The sequence below is a fragment of the Syngnathus typhle genome, linkage group LG2, assembly GCF_033458585.1.
Source record: "Syngnathus typhle isolate RoL2023-S1 ecotype Sweden linkage group LG2, RoL_Styp_1.0, whole genome shotgun sequence".
In the NCBI taxonomy this organism is placed as follows: Eukaryota; Metazoa; Chordata; class Actinopteri; order Syngnathiformes; family Syngnathidae; genus Syngnathus; species Syngnathus typhle.
Window position 1 is genome coordinate 25,270,209 of NC_083739.1, and position 6,825 is coordinate 25,277,033.

Sequence of the window (6,825 nt, forward strand, 5' to 3'; positions counted from 1 at the left end):
CAAAATCATTATCTTAGATCTTGCCCTTTTTGCATGCATTTATTAACAATGAGTACTTTTCCACAAAACTTGCCATTGTCAGGTGTCTCAGTGCACCGAATGTCAGGCAGCCGGCATATCAATAAAAAGCCCAACAGAGGTCATGCCTATACAGGTCAGTTAATCCAAATAATGTTCCCTATTTTGACTCAAGGTCTATATAGTATTTTGTATGTGGCATATTTTATATAACTATTCTTCTCAGCAACATCAGTTTAACACAAATTTGTTTTTATAAATATTTATTCATTAGGTGTCTCAGCCATTCGAACTCTTGGGGATGGACCACATTGGCAAACTGGCTCAGACAAAAGATGGATACCAATATATTTGCGTGATGGTCGATTATTTCACAAAATGGCCTCAAGCCTATCCATTGAGGTCGAAGTCTGCTGCTGATGTTACCCGCCTGTATCCTAAAATTCGTCTACCAATTTGAGTCGCCAAAAAGGATCTTGACAGATCAAGGCAAAGAATTTGTCAATGCAGTAAGTACAAGAGTGTTTGGCAGAAATTATCTTCATCATAGCTGTCAAATACAAGTCCCTGAGGGCATATCTGGCCTCCAACTTTATTTTGTGTGGCCGATGAAAGCAACGAAAGGATGTCGAACTTCATAAAATAGCTGGAGTAAGATTAAAAAAAGTTTCCTACTGCTCATTATATTTTGTCCCTGTTTTGTGACTGTTGCAGTTGTGGGTGTTGTATTTTCCTTCTGTGTATTTGTGATGCAATGCCAGTATAGTGATGATGTTAAGATCACATTCTCAAACACTATTTCACTGCAAAATTGCCCAACTCAATTACTTATTCTTTCCCCTGGCAACTGCAGATCAACAAAAGAGTATGTGAAATGCTTGACATAAAAAGAAGCCTTTGCTCACCATACCACCCTCAAACTAATGGGTTGGTGGAAAATTAAATGGGACAATTCAAAGGTGAGTATATTTCGTTTACCCACATTAATCTTTGACAATTTCTTGTTATGGTGTTGCTCGTGAGTTTATTTTTGTTTTCAGGGCACTTTCAAAGTAAATAACATGCATTATAAAAACTGTTAGGTCAGAAAAAACACATTTTGGTTTAAAAATTGTTATTGGAGTCATTTATATACAATTCTCCAAAATTAATAAAAAACGACAACACTGTCACCAGCGCAATTTTAAAACTGATTTGTTTTTTTAGAGCTCTGAGCAAAGTGGTTTGTCAGCATCCAGAAAACTGGGATGAATATTTGGATCCAGTTATGTCTGGTCTGCGGACCAAAAAACAAATGACGACAAACTACTCGCCTTACTTTTTAATGTTCGGCAGAGAGGCACGCTACCCCATTCAAGTGCCAGAACACTACGAGGTAAGATTTTGGCACATCAAGATCCATTACAAGGATATACAGTATCATGGAGATGTTTTTATACGATCAAGGACAATTTGCTTGTTGAATTTGTTTAGTTACATCTTGATTGTAAAACACAAATATAAAACTAAAACTTGTTGACACTTTAATCATGACAGCAAATGTTTGCTTTTTCTGAAGGTTGATGGCACTGTGGAGGATGTGGTGGGGATGGAAGTTATGGCACAAGACCATAACGAAGAAGACCAACTATTTGAGCAAGTTAGAGAGCACATTAGAAAAGCGCAGGAAAAAACAAGGCACCCAAAAACAACCTCAGGGACCACACCAACTGTACACATCGGAGATCTTGTTCTAAGACAAAATATCAGGTCTCAACAAAGAAAGGGAGGAAAATTGAACCCGAATTTTTTGGGGCCATACAAAATTGTGGCGATTGAGGGCAAGACAGCTGACCTCCAGGATGAGAATGGAGCCTTGGTCCCCAAAATAAACATTGACCACCTAAAACCATACAAAGAGAATAAACCAAGAGTGCCTCATAGGTATGAAAACAAAAAAGGAGCATCCTCCTGGATGACACAGTCACCATCCCCACCAGCCTCAGCTCCTCCAGCCACTGCTCCTCCAGCCGCAGCTCCTCCAAGCACCGCTCCCACTGCCACTGCTCCTCCAGCCTCAGCTCCTCCAAGCACCGCTCCCACTGCCACTGCTCCTCCAGCCTCAGCTCCTCCAGCCTCAGCTCCTCCAGCCTCAGCTCCTCCAGCCTCAGCTCCTCCAGCCTCAGCTCCTCCAGCCACTGCCCCCTCTGCCACTGCTCCTTCAGCCACAGCTTCTCCAGCCACGGCTCCCTTTTCCCCTGTTCTTAATACCGCAACACCACCACGACTGTCTTTGACTTTTAGACAAACGAGGGAAAATGTGGACAAATGTAAGATGTATTCATGATAAAACTGTAAACATATTAAAACATACATTATGGATATGTGGCACAAAGTGTTTTATAAATGCCACTTGCTGCTATCGAATGAACCACATTTCCAATTGTATTTTGAGGTATTGTTCTGACTTATTTTTGGCAGACGTTCAAGATGCCTGGAAGGGAAAGCACGTCCATGTTCTCCTATCAAAAATCGGGGCGTACAAATTGTTCTTTTGGGACATTATGAACGTTAGACCCAATTCTGAGCTGGAATCGGAGGTAAAATTCTGTTTTCATATCCAAAATTTAGGTTCGTCTTAATTGGCAGCACTGTATTTTTTTGTGTGGGGGGGTAATATTTTCTGTTTCAATTTGTTTGCCGTTTCAATTACAGGTTATAAACGCGTACCTCCTGTTGTTGGTGAACAAACGCAACCAAATCAGCGTGGAAAAGGTTTCCTATATAGACTCATTTGCAATGACAAATTTATGGAATGGAAAGAGCCAGAGACTCAAGGTGTGTCTGTATTAGTACTGTTTATTGAATTATATCTTGCAAAATTATCAATGAAGTTAAGAAGTTAAATGTCTTAATATTGTTGTCGGGCCAATTAGTGGCCCAACAACATTATTAAGACATACCAATTTTATTAAAAAACTCAATTGGCATTACCGTTTTTTTCCGTGTATAGTGCGCAAAATTTAACTAATTTCTTGTCCTAAAATCTGGGGTGCGCATTATACATGGGTACAAAAAAATTTTTAATTTTTTTTTTTTAATTTTTAATTTTTTTAATTTTTTATTTTTTTTATTGTTTAAGTCCCAATGATCGTCACACACGCAGGGAGGCAATGGGTCCCATTTTTATAGTCTTTGGTATGGTCTTAACTAGGCTGGATGTAATTTTTTTTGTTGGCGTTGATTTTTCCGACTGCCCGTAAACGCACCACCGCGCTCCGTGCGGACGTGAAAAAGGCGGCTCTGTATGGGAGAGACGTTGACGAGGAATAAAAACACCCTTGGAAACCAAAACTTGCCCCTTGTCGTGACTTGGAGCCGCAACAAATGTTTCGGATTTGTGTAGGGTACATTGTGACAGACAGCAAACGAGCAGGTGATCGAGCAAGCGTCTGATACGAGAGCATTGCGGTCGCATGGAGCGTGTTTGAAGTGTTAGGATCCTGAACTCGCCCCCCCTTTCTGCGTAGCGTCCTGTACTTTGCGCTATGCTTACTGTCTGCTGTATGCACACTGGCTCAGTTTTGCTCCTCTTATTTATTGGGTTATTTGTTTATTATCTATTCATCACTCATTTATTTATTTGTTATTTATTATTTATTGTTTGTGCCTTCTTGTTTTTATTTTGTGTCGTCTACTTGTATGTCTATCGTGTACTGTGTCTCGTCACCGCGGGATAGAGGAAACGGAATTTTGGTTTCTTTGTGTGTCTTGACATATGAAGGGATTGACAATAAAGCTGACTTTGACTTTTTGACTTTGATGTGTGAATTTTTTTCAAAAACATTCAAAAAAAAGTGAAACCGCGATAAACAAACCGCGATGTAGCAAGGGATTACTGTAATTTGAATTTCAAGTTACGTCAGCAGTGCGGCGTGGCGGTTGTTTACAAAAAGGACAAAGATTGATCACGGGATGACGAAGATGACAAGGGCCCCACATACTACCGCCATCATTAAGGCATTTGTTTGTAAGTGACACGGAGGACGCAGAGTTTGAGGGATTTAATGATTTGGAGTGAGACAGAAGGTTTGAAAAACTATTATGGCTTTTACGCACACCTGGTCCTACTCTACAGAGCTCTCTTTAACCTCCGTGGATGGAAGTCTGGGGCCGGCGCTCGGCCGGGTGGCTGTCCGGGGATGGTGGATGGGGCTCGGACATGGCTTTTACGCACGCCCGGTCCTATTCTATGGAGCTCTCTTCCACCACCGTGGCTGGAAGTGCTACCTCCGGGGATGGAAGTCCACGCCGCCACACGCCTGGAAGTCCACGCCAGTGCTTGGGTCCTTGTACTTTGTTAACGCTACAATATAGTTATATACTAGATCTGTGGAATAAAGACGAGGCTGACGTCAGGGCGCACGCGCGGCGTTGTTGACAAAGGACGAGGAATTTGATCGATGGATTTAATGATTTGGAGTGACACAGATGGTTTGATAATATTATTGTTTATATAATAATTATTTGATATATAATTTATATATCGTTATATGGGCCTGTGGAATATTTTGAAGTGCAAGTGCTGTCAGCAGCGCGCACCCATTGTTGACACAGATGGTTTTATAAATGTGTTATTTATGTAATAATTATTTGAATAACTCTGAATGTTACGTCAGGCCCGTTCTCAGCTCTTCGTTTGTGTTTGTCATGTTAGCTTACCTATTGTTTAGCCTGTTGTTGCTCGTTCATGTCTGTTCTTGGTGTTGGATTTTGTCGAATAAATGTCCCCCAAAATGCGACTTATACTCTGGAGTGACTTATATATGTTTTTTTTCACGTTATTGTGCATTTTATGGCTAATGCGACCTATATTCCGGAGCGACTTTTAGTCCGAAAAATACGGTATAAACTTTGCCCTGTTTGAAAGAAAATGATGGCATTCTGTCTGTGCCTTTGAATGTGCTGCAATCTAATGTGGCTGTTCGACATATCCAATAATATTATTTTGAAATAGTACTATTTAGAAATAAAATTGTTCTACAAGTTGTTATCCAAATGATGAAAATGTACACGGTAAACCTGGGTTTTAGTTTGGACTTTGACATCCGTCCCGGTTTCCGGAGTGTGAAAGTTGATTGAAGTTGATGCATTTATGACATGTCATAAATGCAAGTTAAATATTGAAGATTGCAATTACGACATACGCTTTTTGCACATGCTTGACAGTAGCTAAGCATACATAAGTATATTCAAACCACCAATAACATATCAATTTCCAAATAGAACGCAAGACAGTTGTGATTACTTCTAGATCAAGAATAAGTCAAAAATCAATCTGTACCTGGTGGAGTCTGGTCAGTTTTTAATATAGATGCTCCTCTTTTCTCCAGGCATGGAGTCTGTGTTGTTAAAGTAGGAAAAATAACATGTCTGGTTTGACAATTTTCCTATTAACCGCTGTTAATCCCATAACACAACACAATTGTAACTTTTGCAGTGATTTGCCTTAGAGTTCCAAGCCCTGTTGAGCGTAAAACACAGTTATGTGCACATTTTAATGACAGCAGAAGATAAAGACCTACCTTTTCACGTGCCACTCACTCCTTGAGCTAAATCTGGAGTCACAAATGACAACATGGGTAAAAAGGGAAATTGCATCTTTGCCAGGCCAAATCTCAAATTTGTGATCTATACTTACTGTTTGATCTTGTTTTTGTGTTATAATAGCCACGGCGATTTCTGAAAGCGAGCTGCTGACATCTGCAAAAGCAATGCCATTATTAACATTAGTTTTGAATTCACATTTGAATTGTAAATGCATATGGCATAAGCGCTTGTCAAAAATAACATTTCCTTTTTAAATGTAGGCTACTCATACAGTTATAAACTTTCAAAAATAAATTATACACTTGAGATTTTATTTACTTAAGAAAACCATTACATACACATAAAGAAGAAACTTTTTGGAATTTGTACAAATTCACTTTAGCTACCATTAACTTTTAAAACCCATTAACCTTTGTCTCAGAAGCTCTTCTTTTCCAAATTATTAAAACTAAAGCAACTAGGCGATGAAGGCGAAAGTACATGCCGAAACATGTCAGGTAAATAAAACAACCTAAATCATTTGTCTGTGATAAAAGAACCAGTCAACTAATCTATAAGTGAGGACAAAACTAACTTACTACAACTAAAGCAACTAGTCACGTAGCGAAAACGTAGTACGAGCTAGCAGACAATCTACAACTTAAGCCCAAGCTTGAAATCGATTGATAATGAAATGGACAAAATTTGCAGGAAAAAACAACAACTCTTACTGAAAAAAACTCGAAGACTCACCTGATCGCAGCCCTGTTAGTCTTTTTTTAAATTTTGACTTTTAGATTAAGCAACAGGCGTCGACTCGCCTCGAACTTCAAAGACGACTTTACTTGCTGTACACGCTTCTTCTTCGTCTTGTTTTTTGACGGTGGCACACAATTTATGCCTCCTGCCTCGTAGTGTTAATTTTTGAACGAAGCAACACAACATTCTACATTGTTCATACAAATAACAGCTGGTTTATTATTTTAATATTGCTGATTATGGTTTACAGTTTAAGAAAACTCAAAAATCCTATATAAAAAAAATTGAATATTTCCTCAGACCAAGTAAAATACAATTAATGACAGCAATAAAATAAACATTTAAAAATGTCCATTAATGCACTCCACAGTACAACCACAGTACTTGGTTGGGAATCCTTTTGCACGGATTACTGCATCAGTGCAGCGTGGCATGGAGGCAATCAGCCTGTGGCATTGGTGAGGTGTTATGGATGCCCAG

The 6,825-nt window shown here is 39.3% G+C and overlaps 2 long non-coding RNA genes across 4 annotated transcripts; one reads left to right on the forward strand and one right to left on the reverse strand.

Annotated features, from left to right (window-relative positions):
- The first annotated feature begins 1,817 nt into the window (after nt 1-1,817).
- LOC133149927 (uncharacterized) lies at nt 1,818-2,829 on the forward strand. Of its 2 annotated transcripts, none has more exons than XR_009713696.1 (3): nt 1,818-1,941; nt 2,479-2,597; nt 2,713-2,829. It is a non-coding gene; the product is annotated as an uncharacterized LOC133149927 (long non-coding RNA). The 2 variants fall into 2 exon arrangements; XR_009713695.1 differs by lacking the exon at nt 1,818-1,941 and adding an exon at nt 2,198-2,327.
- Nucleotides 1,930-6,454, reverse strand: LOC133149928 (uncharacterized). Of its 2 annotated transcripts, none has more exons than XR_009713698.1 (5): nt 6,340-6,454; nt 5,699-5,760; nt 5,583-5,615; nt 5,342-5,399; nt 1,930-2,260 (listed from the first exon to the last, which is right to left on the reverse strand). It is a non-coding gene; the product is annotated as an uncharacterized LOC133149928 (long non-coding RNA). The 2 variants fall into 2 exon arrangements; XR_009713697.1 differs by having other exon boundaries at nt 1,930-2,294.
- Nucleotides 6,455-6,825: the final 371 nt, after the last annotated feature.